Here is a 26,868-nt window from a genome sequence, read left to right as displayed (position 1 = left end):
TTTAGCCTCTTTTGATTTAAAATCTGTTGCTCAAGTTCAAACTTGCAAATGTCCTCCATGGGAACTTCCCAAACCAAAAATGATATTTGATCTCCGTGAACACAATAAAAATAAAACAAATCCTCTTTTAATTCAGCAACACTATGCTGAAATTAAAGCCGATTATCTAGATTTTTCAACTGTCTATACTGATGGATCAAAAGATGGTGATAGAGTTGCATCTGCTGCTGTCTTCAGGGACAGAGCTGCAACCCTCCGTTTGCCATCTGATGCATCCATCTTTACTGCTGAAGCAGAAGCAATAATTTTGGCTTTGAAATTTATTGCTTCTTCAGATAAATCCAAATTTATTATATGTTCGGATTCACTTTCATGTTTACAAGCTATACGAAATACTAAAATTAAAAACCCAACAATCCTGAAAATTTTATATGTAATGGGGAATTTAAAAATTCTTCTGAAAGAATAATGTTTCTATGGGTTCCGAGTCATGTTGGAATCCTTGGAAACACAGCTGTAGACCCTGAGGCAAAGAATGCCCTGGTGACCCTCTATCTAACTGTGATATACCATATACTGATTTTAAATCTAATATTAGAGAATATGTTTTTAATATATTGAAAAATAAATGGAGTAAAAAAGATAATAATAAATTGCATGAAATTAAACTTAGTTTAGGCAAACCTTTTGATAATATTATGTACAGAAAAGATCAGTGTGTTATTACTAGATGTCGTATTGGTCATATTAGAGTAACACACGAGTATCTTTTAAAAAATGAAGATGAACCACAATGTGTTCCTTGCAACTGCAAGTATACTATTAAACATGTTTTAATTAATTGTATTGACTTTGCTGATATTCGTAAGAAGCATTTCAATGTCAATAATATGTAAGATTTATTTAATGATGTTCCATTTACAAATATATTTGCTTTTTAAAAAAAAAATGGAATTTATTATAAAATAAAAAAATGTAATTATATTTAAATCGATTTTAATTTTTATCACGTTATTTTACTATTGATTTTTATTTGTATATACTCAATTTGCTTTAGTCAAGAATTTTAGTATATTGAAGGACTTTTTGTCTTATTTTAAAAATATGCTTTAAATTGTAAAAATATTCGAATTAGCTCTCGCTGCGATATAGCCTTTTTGTGCTATTGCGGCGTAAAGCAACCAACAATCAATCAATCAATCATCGAAGATAGGTTGATATTGCCTGAATTTTTTCTTAAGACTTTGAGACACGAGCTGTTCATGTATGTCTACAGTAAACAGATTATCTATTCGTTGTTGTTGACATAATCCACTGTTTGCCATTTTCGTACCAATATAGTTGTGAATTTTTTGTTATTTTTAACTAGCAGGAACTAATATCTGAGTTTTGTTATATATTTTTTCTGTTGTGATGTCATGACTGCCTTTATATAATTTTCAATCTTCTGTTTATCAGTTTATCCTGCTTTTTTATAATGAACTGTCTTTCTGTCTTTTCTTTTACTCAAGACTGCTGTCATGTTTCCCCAACAAAACTCAAATAGTAAGCTCCCTCAGTTAAAAGTTAAACAAAAATGAATCTAAAATAATTAACATACTTGGATTTTTAATATTATAAAAACTTCTTGGTGTATCAGGTCTTTGAAGTGTTGAGGATGAAGTGGTGCCTCAGTCAACTTTCGTCTTTGATTTTTAGTGTTAAGATTGAATGTCTTGTTCATTAGCTTGGGGAAAAGGCTTTGCAACATTTCTTTAAATTCATCTTCACTTAGATGGGGTGCCACAGGATGGTTTTTACCCTTGAAATTGCTGTAATAAATCACTGGAAATCCTATGAAACAACCACTATTTAACAATAATCTTACCGTAGACCCGAACTTATATAATGCCAATTTAAAGAACAATTGCTTAAATTAAAATAAATGTTTACCATGAACCAATCACATTAGGTCACTGTATTTTAGTTTCAGCGAAAATCAAAAAATTGTAAGTTTGGAATCCACATTGTTTACAGACATATTGTCATCAATATATAAATTTATACAAATTAAAGCAAATGACAAATAATTTTCAACATTGAATTAAAATAGCAATTCAATTAAATTGTTACTTTAAATCAAAGTAACAATTCAACTAAATATTAACGTTAAATCAACGTAACAAATCAACTAAATATTAACGTTAAATCAACGTAACAAATCAATTAAATATTCCGTATATAAATAACTACATAAATGTTCAAATTAAATACTTCAAATTAGATACTAAATCAAATGCATTTTTTTAAATGTTTGATCACACAAAGCAACAAGTAATTCAACAATATTTGTAAATTAAACCGATGAATGCAGTCTCAAATTAAATTCAGTATTATAACTTATCATGATACAAAGTTCTTGATGAATTATCAATAAATAGATCAATTGCAGTTTGAATTGTGTTGATGAAAATATCATTTTCCCAAAAACATGAAAAAAGAAAGATGAACACCATCAGCATCCCAATGTTTAATAGTTTTATTGTTAAGAAAATACACACATTTCTTATTGCATGTAGGCACAAATTATGTTGGGAATGGTTTATCCAGTAAATTGATCATTCAATATTATAATAAATTAATTGATTATATTTGCAATGTTTTTCCTTCTTTAAGGATAATAGTTTCAGCAATTTTGTCAAGCCCTATAGATTTTGATGACACAAAACAAACTGTAATAAAATGTAATAAAGCTTTGGCTATGTTAACTTTAAAGTAAAATATTTTATTTGTCAAAACTTGTCTCGAAACATATGGAAATAAATCCAGAAGAATGTATTTCATAACCAGAAATATTTATCATACACTGAGTTTACTAGCTCTTAATTACTCTAAATGTATGCACATAGGAAATTGATTTAAAAACGAAGGATTATGAGAAGATATACTGGATTGGTCCTGGACCCGATTGATTTTAACAAAAAGGGTATCTAGTACTATATATTTTGATTTAAACTGTATTTTACCAGATTTATAAACCACATGAGATACATTGGAGCTTCTGATTAGTTTATACCACAATTTTAAAAAGATTTTCGGTTGCATCAAACGTGACGCAACATTTCTGTACTTTAAACTCTCTTATCTTAAAAAGGGAGGCCATTTTAGTCTAGCTGATCTTGTGAGATATTTATGATTTTTAAACTGTAAAAAGCCACGTTGGGCGCCAAATGTAACGGGGTATTTTCTGGTCAAATACAACGAAAACTATTCTAGGGTTCTGTTCTTTTAATACACAATATTTAAGACCCTACAACATATAATAACAAATAATAAATATACACATGACAAGACAGTACATATAACATATGGGCAAAGGGGAATAACTACAATTCATATAAACAGACAATTACTTGAATAAAACATAGACAGTACAGACATTACAAATAAACAACATAGAACACAATGCTTACCATGTATATGGTACAAAGGTCAGTGTACTAGCTGGAATATCACAGTGCTGTGTACATTAAAATAAAATCTGAGCACTACTCATTTGACAACTTGATAAGGTATCAATCCATATCCTGAATAAATACAAATATAACATTCATAAGTCCAGTGGCAGGACTATTTCACCAATTTAATAAAATATACAACTACATCTAAAATATGTAGTTTCAGAGTTCTGTATTATTCAAATACAAAATTTATCTGTCTTTCACTTTTATTGTAACTTTATAATATTTAAAGTACTAGAATGTTTTATATTAAAATGTTTAATATGACTCTGTGTTATTATAAAATGATTTAATCTTTTACTCTTTCATACTCCAAATATTCCTCCATTCAATACATACAATCAATCCTTTCACAAAGTATTAAAATGACATACTATTAGTTAATTAGAAATAATTCCATTATGTCTGCGTATAAATCTACCAGAAACAATGAAAACATATAGTAAGACCTTTGGCCTAAAGATTGACCAATCAAAAGGTTAGAATTTTCCCCCAAAAATGATATGAAAGAAAAGAGGTTCACCAAAGGGAAAAGAGAATGATACTAGAACAATAGTACTAGAAATAGAAACAATGAATAACCAAACTATCAAACACTCCAATAAAATTAATATCATCAATATCATATTTGATATATCATTCAAATATGACTCTGCCACAAACTCCCCCTCGATGTAAAATGACGTCCCGGTCATTTACAAGGAGAAATACATACATATAAAAATAGCAATAATAAAATGTCCTAAAATAAATATAATAAAATACTAATCATTAGTAATCACTGCGAGTAGTGCCTCGCCTGCTTGTCTCTCTAATCCTGGAAATAAACCATGTCTCAAACAATCAGATATGAACTTAGCCTTTTGTTCCCACTGTTGCTGTACAGGAACAGCAACCTTGTGAACAAACTTACCTGAGCGCATCCATTCTGGTTCAAGACGAGTACGTGTTGACCGTCTAGGTACAGGCATCGGAGGTAATGTCCTCACAACTGGTTCAGGTTGTGTCACTATCTCATCCTGTTCTCCTGAAGCGCTTCCTTCTGTGCTTTGATCATCAGAATCTCCACTGGCACCAGTTGCAGTAGAGTGGGCGTCCCCATCTAATTCTGTGTCATTCTGTACTGGAGTGTCCATATCTTGTAGAATAGGTTCCATATGATGAGGTGGAATATCATAATCTAATCTAACAAGAACATCTAACTCCTCATCACTACTTTCATAATCAGATGGCTCTGGTGATGGCTGTTCAATTCTTTGTCTTAATCGTGTTCTTGGAGGTGGTACTGGTTTGGGTTGTGGTTCTGGCTTTCTCTGATTGATGTTACCCACAGGCAAAAGAAGATTTCTATGAAGTGTGCGTCTACGGCCCTCTCCGTTCTCCTTCTGTACAGTGTAAACTGGCACATCACAATTCGGTTGACCAATGATAACATAGACATCATCTTCCCAACGGTCAGCTATCTTGTGTTTTCCATCATAGGCTACCACTTTCACCAATACTTTATCTCCAATTTCTAAAGTAGCTCCTCTGGCTTTTAAATCATATCCTGTCTTCTGTTTCTCTCTAGCTCTGTCTGCAGCCTTAGATGCCAACTCATAAGCTTTAACGAGTCTCTCTCTTAGTTCCTGAATGTATTTGGCTGTCTGACTGTATCTGTGGTTAGTCCAAAGGCTATATCTATAGGCAAATTAGGTTCTCGACCAAACATCAGAAAATAAGGCGAATGGCTGGTAGCTTCATGGCGGGTACAGTTGTAAGCATGTACAAGTGGAGCAACATGAGTCTTCCAATTTATCTTCTGGTGTGGCTGTAAGGTTCCCAACATGCCAAGTAGAGTCCTGTTGAACCTCTCAGTCATGCCATTTCCCATGGGGTGATAAGGTGTTGTTCTTGATTTCTGTACTCCAAGTAGTTGACAAAGTTCCTTAATCACATTGCTTTCAAAGTTGGCTCCTTGGTCTGAGTGCAATCTCTGTGGTATTCCATAATGCACTATAAAACTGTTAAACAGAGCTTCTGCTGTTGTTCGAGCGGTCTGGTTCCTTGTTGGTACAGCTTGAGCATATCGTGTATAATGGTCAGTAATTACAAGGATATTCTGTATGCCTCCTTTAGATGGTTCCAATGTTAAAAAGTCCAAACACACCAACTCCATAGGCTGTGATGATGAAATGTTGATCAATGGAGCTCTATGTGGATCTTTCTTTCTCTTGAGACATCTATCACAGTGACTAATCCATTCATCAATATCCTTGTGCATGGCTGGCCAGTAAAATCTATCTCTGACTAAGCTGTTTGTCCTATCTCTTCCTGGATGACCCATCTCATTGTGCAATGCTTCCAATACTACAGGTACATGTGTAGATGGAAGAACTAACTGTCTAACATTTCTTCCATCAATGGTAATCTCCCTGTATAGTATGTTGTCATGCAACTTCAACTGATCAAAGTGTCGATTAAGAGAACTGGATGGTAACTGATTCTTGGGTTTAGATCCTGACTTCACAAAGTCAATCCAAGGCTTTAGATGTGTATCTGACTGTTGAACTGTAGCCCAATCAATATTATGCTCCACTTGCATATGTAGATCAATGTTCATGGTGTTGATAACATCAGGCTCAACAACTAAAGTGTCAACATATGGTGTTCCTATGGTTCCACAAATTGCCTTGATACTGTCCGAAGATAAGGTAGCTTCCTGTGCTGGTGGTAATCTTGAAAGAGCATCAGCATCGTTGTTAATCTTTCCAGGTCTGTATGCTATGTCAAAATCATATGCTGCAACTGCTGATAACCATCGATGACCTGTTGCATCTAACTTCGCTGATGTAAGTACATAAGTTAATGGGTTGTTGTCTGTTACCACATGAAATCGGTTTCCATAAAGTAATCGTGGAACTTATCTGTAATGGCCCATTTTAGAGCGAGGAATTCCATCTTATGAGCAGGATAGTTTTTCTCAGCCTTGGTCAATCCTCTGCTGGCATATGCAACTACTCTGAGTTTGTTTTCTTGCTCTTGATACAACACAGCTCCTAAACCTAAACCACTGGCATCTGTGTGTAACTCAAATGGTCTGTGATAATCTGGATAAGCCAATATAGGTGCGGTCGCTAAACTCTGCTTAAGCTGATTAAACGCTGTTTCTTCTTTGTCTCCCCAAGTCCAAGAGTGTTGTTCTCTTTTTTTCTTCTTTCCTGATTTTGGTTTTGGTGCTGGCATAAGATCAGTTAATGGTCTTGCTATCTGGCTGAAGTTCATAATGAATTTACGGTAATAACCAGCGAATCCTATAAACCGTCGAACTTCTTCTGGTGTAGTTGGAGTAGGCCAAGACATCACTTTATCTATCTTCTCTGGGTCTGTTTCTACACCATCTTTGGATACTATGTGGCCAACATACTTAACTCGTGGCATGAAGAATGAGCATTTCCCAGGTGATAACTTCAGGTTTGCTTCTCGGATTCTATCAAATACTAACTTCAATCGCTTAAGATGTTCTTCATAGGAATCTGCAAAAATAATGACGTCGTCAATAAAAATACAACAGATGTTCATATGGTAATCGCTGAGGCATTCTTGCATGAGACGTTGGTAAGTAGCTGGTGAATTCGTCAAACCGAATGGCATGCGGTTGTATTCATACAATCCAAGTGGTCCTACAGTAAATGTTGTTCTTTCTTTGTGTGCTTCCAATATCTCCACCTGATGGTATCCACTTTTCATATCTATGACAGTAAAGTATTTATTCCCTGCTAAGCGGTCTAGAATGTCCTCTATACGTGGCAAAGCAAAAGAATCTTTTTTCGTATGGTTGTTTAGCTGACGAAAATCTACACACATGCGTAGAGAGCCATCTTTCTTCTTGACGAGTACTACATTTGATGAATAAGGGCTGTGAGACTTCCTTATAATCCCTGCTCTCAACAACTGGTGAATGTGAGCCTTTACTTCCTCATACATAGCTGGTGGTATGCTTCTATATCTCTGTTTAAAAGGATGGGTTTCGTCAAGTTCAATCTCATGTTGTACCAGATGTTTATGTCCAACATCAATATCGCACTTAGAAAAGATGTCGCTGTATGATGTTATGAAGTTCTTTCCTCTCTCAAGTTCATCAGATGACAAATTCTTTACATCAATCTTTACTTGTTCCAAAAGTGGTGTGGCAAAATCTGTATTAGATAAATCAGGCTGGTCTTGAATATCTACCGGTTGTAATTCAGCAATCACTGACTTAGGTTGAATAGTAACAGTTCTTGTTATGTTGCTGATGTTCACATCTATTTGTTGGCTGATTCCATATTTGTAGCTAATTAAAGATGGTTCAATATCTAAATCATGTGGTATGACTGACTGTAATGTTTGATGTACCATGGCTGATGTTGAATGGTATGGTAACGCTCTATCAATGTAACCAGCTATACATATGTTGGAATTCGGTGGTATGGTTATCGGTTTCTGTTCTGACTGCCAATTGATTCTTGTTCCTTTGTAGCTCTTTCTCTCTCAAAGTAATACAGCGGAATGATGTATACCATGGTGTGGTTAACTTAGCAGACCGTAAAAATTTAATTCCATGTTGTTGACGGCAACTATCCATGATGTTTGTTAGTAAGTTGGTACCCAGTAGGAGTGGAACAGCTGAGTTGTATTCACTGTCAGGAACAACCAAAAATATACAAGTGTGGTGTTGATCTAGCTGTTTAATATGTAAATCCACTTCTATATATCCAATATAAGGTAACGATTCACCATCTGCACATTCAATCTTTAGAAGTTGACTAAAAGTCTGTATCGGTATATGTTGAAGATGCTGGTTGTAGAATGACTTACTTACTGTGGAAACAGTTGATCCAGTGTCTAATAAAGAAGTTGATTCTATTCCTTCCAAAGTAACTTTTGTTTCAGTGGGTGAACCACAAAGTCCAGGTGGTATCTTATTAGCTGCTGTACTTCTTTGACACGAAATAGAATGTTGGAATCTTGTTTCTGTATGAATTTTGTCAGATAGTTATCAAAGGTACCAGGATTATAATTTAGTACGCCAGACGCGCGTTTCGACTACATAAGACTCATCGGTGACGCTCATATCAAAATATTTATAAAGCCAAACAAGTACGAAGTTGAAGAGCATTGAGGATCAAAAATTCCAAAAAGTTGTGCCAAATAAGGCTAAGGTAATCTATTCCTGGGATAAGAAAATCCTTAGTTTTTCACAAATTTAAAGTTTCAGAACAAGATTAAAAGTGGATATTTTTTTTAATGATCACAAGAAAGTTGTGTTTTTTATATGAACATCCTCTGGAACCTTTTTTTTGTGAATTAACAAGAGGAAAGCATTAAAATTACTGGAAACAATTTTGTCATTTTAAATGGCAATAGGGAGTAGAAGCCTTTTTTTGTTCTTAAGAATATGAAATAGTCCTTCAATCTGAACACTGAGAAGATTTGTTGGGAAATGATTACTAAAAACAACACCATGCAAGATTGATTATATAAATCCCAACAGCATTATTGGTCATTTTTCTCAATTGATTGCATGGGTTATCTTTATTCTTTCATTTCATGAGGTATTACTTTACTCTTTGTTGATGTGAGTGTCACTTGGTCTCTTGTGAAGAGTTGTCCTTTTGGCAGTCATACCACTTCGTTTTATAATTAAATCTGATTTTCATGCAGTGCTAAAAAGCCATATTTAAAAAACAAAATCTACAAAATGTGTTAATCTATATTAGTTGTGGATATATACATAATGCTGTTTAGAGTGTTTTCTGTGTTTTTGACACTTCTGTGTTCCTGTTCCATTTTTTTTTATTTCATTCCTTTAGATGGCAATTTCCTCCCTTACAATCATGTACTGTGTGAATTATTGATAGCAATTTACCAACAACTGCATTTTTACACCTATTTTCTATTTTTAGCCATGGCGGCCACGTTTTTTGATGAAATGGAAATTAAAACACAAACTTTATTCTAGATACCCAATGAATCAATCAGATGAAGTTTGGTTTGAATGGTTCAGTAGTTTCAGAGGAGAAGATTTTTGTAAAAGTTAACGACTACGACGGACGCAAAGTGATGGGCCAGGTGAGCTAAAAATCAAGTGAGTACGAAAATCAACCACTGAGCTTGGACCAGGCACTTACTTATTCATTGATGAATTCTTAATTTTCATAGACTAGCTAAAAGATCTGAGCTTGATATAATAAAAAAAAATCAAACACTTGCTTTCATTATTTCATAATTGGCCAACTTTAAATTGTATTATTTTTGTTGATGGGTTGCTTTTTCATTGACGTATACCCCCATTTTCCATCATACATAATATTATAACTTGTTGATGGTTGGTGTATGTATATGTCCAGCCTTCTAAATATCAATCATTCCCATAATCAGACTACATTTTATTTCATGCAGGTCTACATTTGAACATGTGAATGTTTTATTAAGGATCGTAAAAAATAACACAGTTTCAATATTTATTTCCAAACATATATAACATGTACATTTCATGTACGACCTTTTACCTTTCTTCTGGAAATTTGTCATATCTCCTACGGGCAGTCATCATAATTTGAAAAGCATTTATTTTTTTTCTGGACATAATGTTGACTTTTGGGTATCTGTGTCTTTCATCACATGCAAATTATTGCATTTAAATAAATCAACTATAACTGGTATTGGGATCGGTGATATCGGTTCCGTCTTTTTTCCCGGGTAATCCTCCTTTCGAGACTTAAATGGATGAGCGTTTATCATTTATCAAATAAGACAGGAAGTCTCCGATAGCTTGGTCATCTTTTGTAACCTTTTCTAGCTTTCTTTCTCGTTTAGAAGGATATGTTTCGTCTATAACGATGTCATACATTGTAAACAACTGCGTAATAAATTGTGTCAAACCATATATCTTACGGAATGATGACAAAAAAATTAAAACGATCTTACTGAGACAGACCATAAGCATAAGTTTCGTTTCGTAAAACTATTTTCGGAAAATACATCTCATCTAAACAGCGATTGGCTAGATTTAGATTGTATCTACTGTGAAAGTACTTTAATTCGTGGGTATCAATTTTCTTGGTTTTAGCAATATTAACATTTTCGTGGGTTCTTAAAATCGTGGATTTTAAATTTCTGATAAAAAAAATTATTGAAAAATTAAATCTTTAGAAACGAAGGTTACAAACAGTCTTGATTGAAGGAAATTGCAAAGTAAACATTGACCCGTGTGAATTGTGATGACAACACTGATTAACCCAAGACAAAGTGATCAACAAATTAAAGACCACCAAAGGGGTTAATTAGGTCATAAACATGTCACATAAAGAAAACAGTACTTTAAACATATCTTGAATTATCAATATCCAGCTAGCTTAGCATGACATTATTATTTCCCATATGTACGAGATTTATGAGGATATAAAATTAACACTTTATCATACTGGCATATCAATACCGGAAATCTAACTTTCGTCTCATCACTATGCATCTGTCATTGTCTGTAAACTTTTCCAAACACCTTCTCCTCTGAAACAACAGGATGGATGTCATCTAAACTTGGCACAGATGTTTCTTAGGGTCTCCTCTACTAACAGAGCGTTTGAAAAAATAGGCTGAAAAAAAGTAATTATAGGAAGGGTATGGTGTAAACATAAACACCGAAGAAATTAAATTGTTTTTAAGTAGGGAATGTTTAATACAGGTTGTTTTTATTAAACTACACATCAAGTTGCCGTTGAGGAGTAATATACAGTCCGCCCCATCTTTTGATAATGTATAACTAACAGTCTCCGGGACAAGTTTGCAATTCCGCTGAGTGCAAAAGTTGTCACCTTAATTTTTGGAGTTAAGTCAAAACAAAGTTGATAACTTGGTTGGTATTGGTTCCCTGATATTTGTCCTAAAATTTTTTGGCTCTAGCACCACTGTTGAAAAAGTAATGCCCCTTTTTTCAACAATTTCCTCAGAGGAAAAGTACTTTTCCTCAAGGGAAATCAAATTTCCCTGAAGGAAAAAGATTTTTCCTCAAGGGAAATTGTTTTTTCCTCAAGGGAAAAAGATTTCCCTTAGGGAATTTGCTGCATTATTATTTCCTTTGAGGAAATTCTATTTCCTTAACGGAAATTTCCTGTGAGAAAATTTGTAGCTTCACATTTTCCTTGGAGGAAATACTTTTTCTTGTGAGGAAATTTTTGACAAACACTTTTCCTTGGAGGAAAATTCAAGACAACAAATTTCCTCTAAGGAAATCATTGTTCTTCAAATTTCCTCCAAGGAAATTTCTGAACATCAAATTTCCCTTAAGGAAATGTTTTTCATTATTTTTACTTGTTAAACATTTCTTCACTACACCATGTATACGAACAGTATGAATATAATTATTAAAAGACTGTATAATTGATGCAAATGATATTTAAAACTTTAATAAATGTTTGACTCAACATTTTAATGACATTGAAAATAATACAGTCTGACTGTTCATATCTAGGTATTGTTTATACTTTTTATATAAATTTAACTTTGATTTATAATTTTTTTGGAGCAAATGCTTCTGTTTTCTTTGTAATTGTTTCAATGCGATACATTAATAAGCAACCAATTTGAATGTCATTATATCATTTGTGGTGTTCTAAAGAATTTGTTTATATATTTGCAGATTAAATAATAAAATAAACACTTTTCGTGTTATTTTAAATTAGAATTTCTTCTGTTTCAGCTTGTGTACAGTTATTCAATCCACTATGTAAGAATTCAGTGAATACATTATTCCATTCACTAAACAATTCCCTTTAATTCTAAGAGAAATCATTTTTGCAAATTGTTCTTCAATGATCTTCTTCTGTATATTTGATATGAGGGAGTGATGTAAGTGAGTGGATAAAACTGGTGTTCCTTTTTTCAACAACAAAATAGTATTTGTTCTGCATTCTCCTTTCTTTTGATTAAGATATGTTGTTGCTTCTATGCAATAGTGTTTTTATGTATCTATGATATAACTCCATTTTGTTTTATATGGTCATTATCATGTGATAATGTTGAAATTTCCTATTTCTTTTTTGCAGGAAAGCACACATTCCATTTCAAATTAATCCAATTATGCACTATGTAAATAAATTTCAACTTTAGGTTTCCTCTTCAGTAATGACCTATTGATCATGAAAACCAAGATGTCTGATCACCTATAAATACACAAAATAAACAAATAAAATGTTATAAATGGAGAGAGAAACAGCAATAAATGTTTTTCATGTGTATCTTTCCTTATTAAAATACATTAAAACTTGAACTCGAGAAAAATAAATAACTGCGATGTAGACTAGAAAGTATAAAATGCCAAATAAAGTATTCACGAAAAATTAGTTGATTTACAGTAGTCAAGTCCATGTTTGCAGGAAATTTACATCATTGGTTGTCTGGTGGAGAGTTGTCTTATTGGCAATCATACCACATCTTATTTTTATATAACCTTGCCATATTCCTATTGTGCCTGTCCAAAGTTCAGAGCCTGTAGCTTTTGTCAGTTTAGTCTGACACTAAAATTTAGTGGTTGTTGTTGTTGTTGTTTCATACCGGTCATATTCATTTTTTGTAATTTACTTTGTTATAAACTAGACAATTAGCATGATTAGTTTTACAGTTTGGATTGATTCAATGTTTCATCTTTAGGTCTTTTATAGCTGCCTACTTTGACTATAGTATAGGGTATGGATTTTCTTATTATTGAAGGTCGTAACAGGCCTACAATTGCTTTCTCAAAGCCATGATAGTTTTCATATTTAATATATACCACTACTTTGAATTTTTATAGTAATCATGATACTAGTTATCATCTTTCAAGTTCAATAACTTTTTAAAATTAAAAGGTGCCTTACCATTTAGGTTTAGTTGGCTTCTGCAAATTTTACATTGCCTATCAGTTCTGCTGTATATTATTTCTCTGTATCTTCTATAGTTCTTGTCCTATACATAAAAGAGTAAAAGTTGAATGACATCTTGCATCAATATTTTTTTCTGTTTAATGTACATTTATATGTATATTAATGTGTGTTTAATAAAAATCTAAACCATGAGTGCTTGATAAGCTTCTTGCCCTTATAGCTGGTCTGTAAGCTTTAAATGAATTTTATTGATCGACTAAAAAACTATGAGCACTGCGCAAATAAGACCCCTGCCCTCCAAAAAAAACAAAACATGCACAAACAGTGGTATTCATTGACATAAAACATGTATATAATTTGGCTCAATTTATAGATCTCTCAAGTGACTATAAGTTTAAGGCTGCGATTTTTTTAACAAATACATTTCTAAAACCTTTCAAAGATTTTGAAAATGGACAAATTTTAAATAACTTTGCAACAACTAAAGTTCCTTAACTCTGCATCTTATAAAAAAATATACATGATAAATAGGGAATGATACTCCAGCTTGAATATTATTCAAAGTTTCAAAGGAACATAACTGAAGAACGGTAAAAATTTTACTACCAAAATTTGAAATTGATCTGATTAAAATTGTGATAAAAAGTATTGTTTTAAAGTTTAATAAAATTTGGTTGAGGGAAACTTAAGTTATAAGGCCGAAAAAAAATTTCCATTTTTAAAGAACATAACTATAGAATTTAGTAACAGAGACACTACCAAAATTCAAACTTAATCTGTATTTTGTGGTGATAAGCATTGTGTATTGATTTCATAACATTTGGTTGAGACAAACTAAAGTTTAGAAAACAGGAAACCAAACATTCAGCATATTTTCCCCATTTCTAAAGGGGCATAACTCTGATACTCTAGTACAGTAACACTGACATCACCAAAATTCAAACTTGATCTGAGTATTGTGATAACAAGCTTTTGTAAAAGTTTAATTGAATTTGGTTGAGGCAAACTATAGTAATGTAAGAGAACAAAAAACAACTTTGGGACAGACGGACAAACGATCAAGTGTTAAACATTATGCCCCCTCCACTTTGGGTCATAATAATAAAAAGGGTGTTTATGTCAAGATATAAAAACAATTCACCAAAGTTTCATAAAAATTTGTGAAAGCATTATTGAGACTATCCTAATCCCAAGTCATAATAGTACAATGCCATAAATCAGATTTTTTTTTTAAATTAAAAGGAAAATTATCATGTTTATGTTATACAAAAATAATTTGTATAAAGTCATAAGTTTCATGAAAATTGCTCAAAGCAATATTAATAGTATACGTACTGGAAAATCTCCCCCTTTTATGAATAAAATCCCTAACTTTAAATTAAATATTTAAAATCCCTAAAAATTAAAAAGGACCTTAATTATCATGATTATATGTGACTTGTTATTTAACATAACAAAAAAAAACAAAGGCAATGAAAATGAAACTGACAATGCCAAGGCAAAACATAAGATGCAGAAAAGAAAAACAAAACAAAACACTTAGCAACACCAACATCACCAAAAAACAAGTGTTGAATTTATGTGCTCAGTCAGTCAGTGAGAGTTCGCAGATCCTGACCTTCTATATCTATGCTTAAAAACCTAAAAATCATATAGTTCTAAACATATTTTGTAAATTTATACTTGATTAACAAGTGAAACTGCGAGCTACTGCTCACTGATGATACCCCCGACGCAAGTGGATAATATAAATAGTGTAAAAATATGCAAGTGTACAGTAAACAGGAAGTTGTCGAGTGATGAATCTGAAAACGCATCACACGGTATAGCTGACTTAGATAAACCCTGAAACCAAATTTCAGAAATCCTTGTATTGTAGTTCCTGAGAAAAATGCGACGAAAAATATTCATGGGACAGACTGACTGACAGACGGACGGACTGACAGACAGAGGTTAAACAGTATACCCCCCTTTTTTGAAAGCGGGGGTATGAAAAGTTGTCATAAATAGCATAGACACCTTTGAGTTTTGAGAACCACATGTGTTAATTGTGCGAGTATAATCATTGATAATCATGCACAAGATTGACTTTTAAAAGCCTATATATTGAAATTTTCTGAAAATATTGCATGCATTTATTGATACGACCAATTTCAAGAAATGCACAGTGATGCGAGATGATTTATTTAATTGTAATTTCAGGAATTTACAGTAAAGGCTTTTATCCCCACTGCATTTTGCACTTTTTCTTATTTAGGAGCCAGAAGTTATGGCCTTTGTGACCTTTGTATGATTTTTATTTTAGTTTCTCTTTTTTTGTATTGAAGAGTTTAGTATGACATTCATTATTACTCAACTAGTATACATTTTTGTTTAATGGCAAGCTAAAGCATGACTCACAGGCACGGATCCATGGGGGCTGAGGGTTGGACATGTTGGAAGCCCCCCTTTCTTTAATGGACGATCAATGCATTTGAATGGGGACATGTAGTTTGACCCCCCCCCCCCCCAAAAAAAAAAAAAAAAATTGTCCTGCGTTAGGAACCCCTTTTTATGACTCAGGATCCACCCCAGTCCAGGATCCACCCCAGTCTCAGGTTTTGGGATCTTCTCGTTGCAATGAAGACCCATTGGTGACCTATGGCTGTTATCTGCTCTTTGGTCATGTTGTTCTCTTTGATACATTCCCCATTTCCATTTCAAATTTCTTTTCAGTTATATTATAAATATTAGAAACGAGTTTGGCGCGTTTACAAAAATATAATTGTCTGTGCTGACAGGGGAGTATGTGTGCATACCAATATTTAAATTTTCTAGGCCTTCTTTTTGAATATTTTGTGTATTTCTTGGTAAAATACGGTCAGACCTCGAGTGCTGTTGTTTTACAAAAACGGTCAAGTAATGTACAGGGGAAAGAAACGAACTAAAAAGACCAAGATAAGCCACAACTAATGGGGGTCTCATTGGGGGTTCTGTTCACGGATCCCGCTTAGTTACTATTTATTTTTTTAGATTCCCGCATGATGCCATTACGCTTACACTATATAAGTGAACAATTCTGATATTTTTGTAATTTCCCATGTCCCGCTAAACTTCATTTTCACGGCACAATAATTTTCGGGACTCCGGGATCGGGTGTTTTTAAGCTCTGGATTTCGGGATTGACCCTTTCGGGATGCTATAATTCTTTTTTCGAATTTCGGGACCTCGGGATTTCGTGTTTTTAAGCCCGAGATTTCGGGATTTCGTGTCATAATTTGACTTTGATGTGTCACGTTTACAAAAAATATGCCTCGAAAATCCCGAGTCCCGCTCAGACCCCTTATACATACATAATGAATAGTTCACTATGTAGTCAGTAGTCGGGTCAAATACACATGTATATACTTTTAGACTACCTTAGGCAGCAACCATTTGATTTTCTGGGGGGGGCTATGGTTTTTTTTGGAAAAAAAAGTTTGTTTCCAGGTTTTGGTGAAAAAAATAATTTGTTTTGGACCCTGAGAAAAAAAAATTGTTTGTTTCACCCTCAGCTGCCACTATATGTAATGCTAAAATTGAAAGAAAAAAATAGTTTTCGGTTTGTTTTTAATAACTTTTAAAATTAAGACCAAATAGATTTCAGATCATTTAATCGAAAGATGATAATTTGTCAATAAGCAACTGTAACCAGATACTGCATTTTTGCATTTTTTTGCATGCGTCAAGAAACAGTTAAAAGTTAAACTTCTCATCTGGACTTTTTAGTTAGTCTGTATACCGGACCTCTTCTCTATTGTGGGATTGAAAAAAATCTAAAGTTAAAAATGCGGTTTTGAGCCTATTTCTTCTTTTTAATTTGGTAACACGTTAAGCCATTAGTGACACTAATATCAAATAATAAGGCCATATATTTCGGTGTGTAGAAATACCGCAAACGACTTCTTAGTGCACTAAGAAGAAAGTTTTTGCATTAAGGACACTAAAACGATGTTTTAAGATCACAGCGAGCATGAATATAAGAGGATATGATTAAAAACCTCATATCTATAAAGTTAGGTATCAATAGATTTTGTAATTTTGAAGTTAAATGACTTTTTAATAAACGCGTGCCACTCGCCACGTGACAAACGGTTTATTGCAGATTCCCGAATTATCATGTTCAATCAACCTAATCCAATAAACAATTGTCTTTTGATCGTTACTTATTGATTAATCAATGGTTGTTAACCTAACGGTTTAGCGTGGTATAATTTCAAGTTTATGAAAGAAAAATAAAAAAATAAATTTTGTGTTTTAAAACTTTGCCTTTGTTATATATATTTAGTTTTTAAGGAAATTGCTATGCAAGCTTTTTTTTTTAATTATCGAACTCTATTTTGAGATACAAATTGAGAAATAAAGGCTTTTGATATTTCATTTCCTTACAAACAACACAAGAGTTCACATACTATCATTATTCCTTGAAAGACATTTGAGAGTATGTGGTGTCCATGGGGCTCTTCAAAATCCGATTACAGAAGTAATATAGAAAAACTCCAAGAGGTAAAATTATTTTACGTTTTAAAAAGAGAATTATAGAATAAATCATAACTGTCTTCCATGAAAGATAAGTTTAAACTGGTGTCAATGCTTTTTTTTTTTACATTTCATCTTTATTTCAACAATTGAAGATGAATACCATTTTATTTTATAATGTAATAAGCACTTTGGGCAGGCGCGGATCCAGAGCTTGAAGTGGGGGTTTGGGGGGAGGGGTTATGTGAGAAATGTTTAGAACACTAGAGAAGTTTTCTTGTTATACCAAACCATATGTTTTTCAATAAATGGCACACTTTTTGTTCATCCGGCATATGGTTACTATAAATAAACTTTTAAGTATTAATTCTATAAGTTTAATTATTTAATCGAAATATTGATAAATGGCATAGTTCCTGACATTAGAAAAATGAATGAAGTATTGGCAACTGGACGTTAAGCAACCAAATATCAATCCTCACTTTTCCGTGAAGTGTTCACAATTATTTGTATTTTTAAAATTAAAAGGATGAAAAAATCCCAAACTGAAAAGAGTTGAAAATACGCTATTACTTTAGAAGTAAAAAATATAGCAGACAGAATAAATACTGCAGAAACCAACAAACGAAAAAAAATAGAGAACAATGTGAAATACCATATACTAGTACATGTTTAATCAGTATACTAGCAGATTATTCACGGTTCAAGGTTGAGCGAACATGAATTTCTACCGATTATACTAACGGTGACAATCAACTTTTTGAGGCACGTGTCGAGAAAACATTATAGAAAAGATATAAAGGAGTAGGTCCGGTTAGGACCGATTTTGGCCTCAAATTTCAGGTTCATCTGACGAAAGATTTTGACCACTTTTGAAACACTTAAGTGTCTATTTTATTTGATTCTATTAGTGTATGTGGGAGATTTTCACTGATTTTGTCATTAAAAACGATCCGATTCAAGCTCAAATAAGAAAAATCCACCAAATATGCCGGAAAATGTCACTTTTCAGATTGTTTTTGCCATTTAGCATGACTTTATGGTGCCAGTACCCGATATATGTGCCATGTATTGTCAAAAAAAGCCCATATAAATGAAGCTGAAGCATTATAATGTCCAAAAAATAACTAAAAGTTTACTTTTAACAATTTTGTAAAACTGCTATATTTTGGGGCCAAAAAAGTGTCTTACCGGACCTTCTCCTTTTACAAAGTCTATTTCTATATGCCATATCCTTTGTGCAGTTGTATCATTCCATCAGGTCCATTTTTGTTCTAAGTGCACTAAGGAGGTCCTTTTCGGTGTTTCTACGAACCGCATATATTTGAAGCTGTTCAAAATTCTGTACATTATAGGTACGTGTATCAGATCGGACAATTATTGTCATATATATTAAAAGAATTACTGTATAAGTTATCTAGTATGAAATATGTCCACTGGACCGACCGTGCAAGTGCTATATATATTATATCATGTATATAGCCAGTCAATATTAAAAAAAAGATGTGGTATGATTGCCAATGAGACAACTATCCACAACAGACCAAAATGACACAAACATCAACATCTATAGGTCACACAAGGTCGTTTAAAACTGCATTTGTTGTTGTCCACTAAAAATAAGCTCATAAAAACACGAATCCCCGTTTACTCAATTTCACCTTTATTTGTTAATATTTCTTTATCTTTTTCTTTTGATTTTATCATATCTTTTTTGTGAAATATTTTGTGTGATCGAACATGAAATTGCCTCCGATGCTACAAAGAAAATTTGTTTAATGTCATCTGTTGCAATATATGCTAATTACTACACGTGGACAGGATGTTCCCCAGAAAATAAGTTATACACACCCCGTTATAACCCCGAGGGCACACGCTACTGTCATATGGAAAATTACTGGGTCACCTGTAAGATGATAATCAGCCATGCAACTAATTGGGTTACTGACCATGTCACCTCAATTTAAAAAGTTTATCGTTAAATATCAAAATGATAAATTCATTTTTAATTAAAAATTTAAGAACTAAAAGATTTATCATTATAATGAAGTGAAATAATTCAACCAAACTCGTATAAAGATTATATACATATTTTTTTAATCTATGCCAGAAAGAATTGAAAAACTGTATTTATAATTTTTAATTTGTTTTATAGAAATCTGTGTAGGTCTCATGAAATGGAACTCACGCATGCCTAATTAAGATTTTTTTTATTGAAAAAATATATAACAAAAATTTAGGTTTGATATTAAATTAAAGTTACCTTTCCGCGCTGTAATTTATTTGATATGACATGAATCAAGCATTTTTTTTTAGGGATTTATGGGTTTGTCCATACAACGTATAAAAAAAGAAGTGTATGTTATGGGTGTGTCTAAACACTGCTAAGGAGTCCTTAGTGCACTAAGGACTGATACCATGCCACTAAGAACTAGATGGAGAGCTGTTATATGCAATTTCTTTTCATATTACGATAGAAATTGATATTTAATGCATAAATTTCAAATTTTATAGAAAAATAATAATAAATAAAGGAAATATTCATCATTATGTTATTAGTATTTCACATGCCTTGTTTTCGCCTTGAAGCTCCGATTATTCAGAGGGTTTCAGACAAGATGATGAAAATAACGTGCAAGATACTTTTTTCGATTATCGTGAAGAGACAATTTTAATTCCCATTCCTCCATGCACTCTACCCCTGTTGAATTGTATATTTATAATTCCTCGTGCTTTTAATTAGCCCCCCCCCCCCTTTTCGTGGTTACCGTTATGCCAACAAATACCCGAGGCTTGATTTACATGTAAAAATCATGGTCGGATCTAGCCATGATAAAGGGGGTTCCAACTACATGTCTCCATTAAATAAGGGGTGTCATTGCCGCTGGGTTTCTGTTACCCCACCCTTTTCATATAACATAGCCAGAAATGAGTAGTGGTTTTGCTAATTAATATTCATAATATGTAAATGAGAATTGTACCACGTGATAGTAGTTTGAACTGGACTGGCTTGATAGGCTTGATATCATTAAAATCTTTAAAACACGGATATTATAAGTTGCCCGTCACAGAGTCCTTACTTACAATCACTTTGATATTTCCGTAAAGTTGTCAGGCGGTCAAAATCAAAACAATGAACGTGAATTTAGTGATTTTTTCGTGCTTTCGTGAGTTTATTCTTCTTGAAATAGTGACATTTTAATTTTACGTGGGAACCTAGAGTTCAACGACTACACATACAAGGTTTGGACTTGCTTATTCTTTGGAAATTCAAGTTTCAAAATCCACCCCGGCAACATGTTTTTGTAAAGACCTTGTAATCCAATTTTCAACACGAAGTTGGAAAATTTGACGTTTCAGCCATTTTAGCCTGTATTTTACACTGCAATGTTAAAGGCCTCTCGCTTCGATATTTAAAATAGCTCAGGAACCTGTATTTTTGCAACAACAGTCATAATGTTTCGTTTAAATGGTGTATATTGTTGTGTATATTCATTTTCTGCCCCGGCAACCTGTCTATCACTTAAATTAAAATTAAAAAAGGCATTTTTTTCAAAATTCCCTATCATTTTTAGTAATTTCCGTGACCCGTATCCGATTTCTTTAGTATAATATTCAAATAAGCAAAGTGGCGTTGATTTCTGGATATGATTTACAATTCAAAAGTGTATACCTTATTCATATATTGTGTAGGTTAAAATGTTATCTTTTCCCATATTGTTTGCGTTTTGATTGGTGTGTAATGCAACAGTGCAATACCTAAGTGTCAAAAGAGAGTTTTTCACGACCTGTTCACATATTTTTAAGGTTCCTATATTAAAACTTTTCCTGATGCACAGGTAACCTATTCCAACGGAACGTCCTATCACCTTGTATATCTTTTATATATGCTTTGGATTTCAAATATTTTGGCCACGAGCATCACTGAAGAGACATGTATTGTCGAAATGCGCATCTGGTGCAACAAAATTAGTACCGTTGATTTTATTGTATATAGGAACTTGAGAGGATTCCCGAGATTATCATGTATGCAATGATTGCTCACAAAAAGCTAGGGGAGTCTAACCCCGGATTCCATCCCCTTCGACCCGCCACAGAATACAGATATAATTGATAATTGTTATTTAAAAGTCATAGACTATACTATAGCCACATAGCCACTATATATATATAATATAGTACTAGAACCGAACATCTGTTTTGGTTTATATATACATACACCACATCTTCCTATGTCTATATCTCAGGTCTATATAGCTGATTTACCGTAAATAACTGCGAGAAAGTGAATAAAACACAAGTTGATAATTGTCTCTTCTCTGCTAATTTTAATGTGCATGCAATCATTCACTCTGATTTACTTGTGATACCACCGACACTAATAATAATTACCTACAAAATAATAGGTGCTCCTTTACTGGGAAAGACATTTCGGATCCGATCAATTTATTGGTTCCATTCCCCCGTTCTACACTTCTCCTCAGAAAAAATGCCCTGCAATGCGTCATAATTATCTGGACTACTAACTTTCTTCCATATAACTTCGAAAACAGACAATAATCTATTTCATTGGATGAGATTGGGCTCACGGATTTTTTAATGGATTGGTAATTTTTATTTATAGCACAAGTATACCAAACAAGATTAATCACATTTTCCACCCTACAAATCAAATGGTTGCCTCCTGACTGACTTACACCTACACTACTCACTAGCTAAAAACATATTCATATGAAAATTTGGTATCATTTATTTTGTGTGACAACTCTTCACCCATGACCTGAGTGAAAGGTTGACGGGCGGATCCAGAACTTTTCATTGGGGGGGGGGGGGGGGGGGGTTCAGATGGGGGATGCTTGCCTCAGTCATGTTTCTGTGATTCCCTATAGGCCTATAATCAACAAAAAATTTCACACAAAAAGGGGGGCAGGGATTTCTCCATAATAAGAAATCTCTATTTTCAGCATAAGCTCATACATGTCATATAAATTTGCCTTTTGAAGAACTGAAATTAATATGAGACGGCTAATGATTTTTGAGATGCTTTACATTAAAATACATCCATGTGACATACACAATTATATATAATTAGATTAGATCCAAATTTAAAAAGCTATTTTTTTCAATATTTAAATAATGTAGGATCAAATCTTGATACTTGTATGTAGTTGAAATTGTTAGCATTAAACATTAAAAAATGAACACCCAAAATTTTAACATAAGAGTGACCATGTAGTCTTTATTAATGTATGCTATTGTTATGAAACTAGGTTATTGTAGGTAAACTGTCATCTATTCCCTTAAATCTTTGTTCCCAGTCACCCCAAGTTTGATTTAAATTAGTCAAGTATAATCTACTCTAATAGCATGATTAGGTCTCTAGTTTGGATAGTTAATAACTTTCAAATTAAAATCATACTACTCCCAAATTTATATTTCTTTAAATATTATGGATGAAATAGCAAGTAAGAGATGAAATTAAATTGGATGAAATGTGGCATTTATTTTTATTAAAGTAGTATGTCTGATGTTGTCAAACTTAATTATAGACCCTTAAGGGGCGGATCCAGTCATTTTAAAAAGGGGTGGGGTGGGATTCTAACCCAGGACAAAAGGGGAAGGGGGGTCCAATTACATGTCCCCATTCAAATGCATTGATAATCCAAAAAAGGGGGGTTCCAATCCCTTTAACCCCCCTCAGGATCTGTGCCTGCCCTTTAAAAATAAAGTGATCCTTATTTTGAGTTAAAGCTTATACATGTTATAGGTTTTTCTATAATGCTTCTCAGGGGCGGATCCAGCCATTTTCAAAGGGGGGTCCCAACCATGAGTAAAGAGGGGTTCCAACTATAATATCTCCCATTCAAATGCATTGATCAGTAAAAGAAAAGTATTCCAACCCTCTAATCTATGGTCAGGTTGTTGTCTCTTTGACACATTCCCTTTTTCCATTCTCAATTTTATCATGTAGTCGTCGTTGTCCCAGGACATTTAGTTTCCTCTTAAATACTTTAGTACAAGTTGATAGAAATCTGTGAAATTCAAACACAAGGTTAATGTGACCAGAGTTTTTGTTCAGAGTTTATGAATTAGGGGCCAAAAGGGGCCAATATTAAACTTAGTTTGATTTTATATAAAATTGAATTATTGGAGTTCTTTGATATATATATGCCAAATCTAACTGTGCATTTAGATTCCTAGTTTTTTGGTCTTGTTTACATTCAATGGTCTACCTTAAGGTCCAAAGGGTCCAAAAATAAACTTATTTTGATTTTAACAATATTTAAATTCTTGGTGTTCAGATTAATATGCTGAATCTGAATATTTACTTAGATTTTTTTATTATGGGCCCAAATTTCAAGTTGGTCCAAATCGGGGTCCAACATTTTACTTTGTTTGATTTCAACAAAAATTGATTATATGGGGCTCTTTGATATGCTGAATCTAACCATTCATTAAGATTTTTTATATTTTGGCTCATTATCAAATTGGTCTACATTGAGTTCTAAAGGGTCCAAAATTTAACTTTATTTGATTTCATCAAAAAATGAATTAATGGGATTCTTTGATCATGTTGATATGCTGCATCTAACCATGTAGAGATTTTGAATATTGGACCATTTTAGAGGTTAATTGTCAATTTAAAATTTTTTAAGTACTTGGACCACATTCATGCTGTGTCAGAAACCTATGCTGCATCAACTATTGAATCACAATAAAAATTTAAAATTCAGAGTTGTATCTAGCTTAAATGTTGTGTCCATACTTGCCCAAACTGTTCTGGGTTCAACCTATACGTTTGTATCAATCTGAGCCATGCATAGCATTTTTATTGGTTATTTATATATTAATTTGAAATTTTGACGAGTGAGACACATACAGATTATACTGTTAACAATATTTCAGAGTTTAACATAGTCAAGCGAAACAAATTATAGAAGAATAGTTGAATCATGTCTTTTTTGTCAAATGAAAAATTAGTACGAACACAAAGAAAAAGTATGGGAATGTTTGTTTTTTAAACTATTGACCAGGGTGAAAGTCTTTGAAAGTCATGACTGGAAAAAAGTTTGTGAAATGAAATAGCACAAATATTCCATTCTTTTTAAATATAACTGCATATGAAGAAAAACACAAACTGATGTTTAATAATCATTTTTACCCTTTTTATGTTTTATAGGACAAGAAATATAGAAAAATAATATAAAATATAAACAGTTACAATAGAAATGAGCGCAAAACAAGATAAACAGAATACAACAAGGCCTAAATGGTAAGACCACTTCTATATATACTGTAAATTCAGATTTTTCAGGGAATGGACAACTTATTGTGATTACAAAAAAAATCTGCATAAAGATCTATATAGTTACATGATATATATATATATATATGTTTCTGTTATCAAAATATGATTTCTTATTTCTGCGATACTCACCCAGTCACATTATTTGCATTACTAAAAAGTTTGGATAATTTCTGAATGACAGTAATAAAAGAAATTGCCTTTGAATGATGACTCATAAAAAAATAAGAAAATGTGGTATAGTAAATGAGTGACTTATCCACCAGAGTTCAATGAAGCGGATGCAAGAAATTAAAGGCCAATCATGGGCCTGCCTTCAATAATGAGAAAACACTTCCTTTATAGGTCATTCATTAAAGAACTCAACATATAAAGATTTAAACAATCCAATTTAGTTCAACATGTTCAAAGGCAATAACAATTAATAAAAAAAAAATCAGGCCTAATATAAAATATTGTTTGTTTCTCCAATCCCGACTGACCCTGCAAAAATGGTCCTACTCATAAAATTTTATTGTCAAAACTAAGCCAAATATTATTATATTCATTTCTGATTTTTCGGGCTTACTGGATCATCAGATAATATTCAGGCTTTTGGGAAAAATAAAATTATTTACCAACCTACCTACCCACACCTGCCTTGTCAGAATAGGGATTAGGGAAACTAACAATATATTAATTTAGGCCTCATGTCTGTGAGCACTCAACCTGACCATAATATAGGACAGTGGTTCAAATATTAACACAACATATGAACATTCTATAACAACTATTGCAAGTGGCTCAACTTTAAATATCACTGCAAGGCACTAAACAAAGAATATCAAATCTTGGACACAAAGCACTGAAATAAGAGAACTCATAAGCATGACAAGTAAGAATATCAAATGAAAGTTTCTCAAAATGTTCATTAAAACATGATAAAATAAGCTTATTTATATTGCTGTTTTTTTCTCAATTTATAACAATTTTTTTTAATTTTGTGTATTTATAGGTCAGATATCTTGGTTTTTATGATCATCAACAGGTCCTGCAGGTCTATACTGAAGAGGAATTTTAATTGTTAATACTTTTCTACATAATGTGCTAATTGGATTATTAATGTGAAATGAACTCAACTGTGTGTTTTTCTGGAAAAAGAAATAGAAAAAATCCTACAAAATTGCTATAAACAAAATGGAGTACTATCAAGGAACACAATTGTGTAAAATGTAACAACCTACATTCATTCACTGATGGATTATGGAGAAATTAAGAAAAATAATAGTATCTTTGTCATGTTTGTTGTCGAAATAAACACCTGCTTTATCCATTCATGTACATGGCTCCATCATATCAAATATACAAAGAAGATGTTTGAAGAACATGTTGCCAAAATTTATTCAACAAATTGAAGGAAGATGTCATGTGGATTGAATTATTTATGCACTGAACTGTTATGAAGGGGGTCGAATACACAGCAGCTGAAACAGAAGACAAGTTAATTTGACATGAAAAGTGTTTATTTTATTTTATATTCAAATATGAGCACAATATTAATAACATCACAAATGGTATGATATTCATAGCGTTTTGCTTATTATTGTATTGTCTTAAACATGCTAAATAGTCAGCCTTTTGTTTCTGTATGTTTAATACTCACCATAGAAATTTGTATTACAGTATTAAAGTTTTAATTATC

General features: G+C 32.7%; 2 long non-coding RNA genes across 3 annotated transcripts; one reads left to right on the top strand and one right to left on the bottom strand.

Moving 5' to 3' along the window:
• Window positions 1-11,995: 11,995 nt before the first annotated feature.
• Window positions 11,996-26,843, bottom strand: LOC134717517 (uncharacterized). 2 transcript variants are annotated; one of them, XR_010107360.1, is made up of 3 exons: window positions 26,488-26,843; window positions 13,379-13,466; window positions 11,996-12,685 (listed from the first exon to the last, which is right to left on the bottom strand). It is a non-coding gene; the product is annotated as an uncharacterized LOC134717517 (long non-coding RNA). The 2 variants fall into 2 exon arrangements; XR_010107361.1 differs by lacking the exon at window positions 26,488-26,843 and adding an exon at window positions 16,183-16,268.
• On the top strand, window positions 22,381-26,868 carry LOC134717515 (uncharacterized). Its single transcript, XR_010107359.1, has 3 exons — window positions 22,381-22,488; window positions 25,062-25,154; window positions 26,182-26,868. It is a non-coding gene; the product is annotated as an uncharacterized LOC134717515 (long non-coding RNA).

This window comes from Mytilus trossulus, chromosome 5 (assembly GCF_036588685.1).
Source record: "Mytilus trossulus isolate FHL-02 chromosome 5, PNRI_Mtr1.1.1.hap1, whole genome shotgun sequence".
In the NCBI taxonomy this organism is placed as follows: Eukaryota; Metazoa; Mollusca; class Bivalvia; order Mytilida; family Mytilidae; genus Mytilus; species Mytilus trossulus.
Note: the sequence above shows the minus strand (reverse complement) of the source record. Positions and strands in the feature narration are given on the sequence as shown.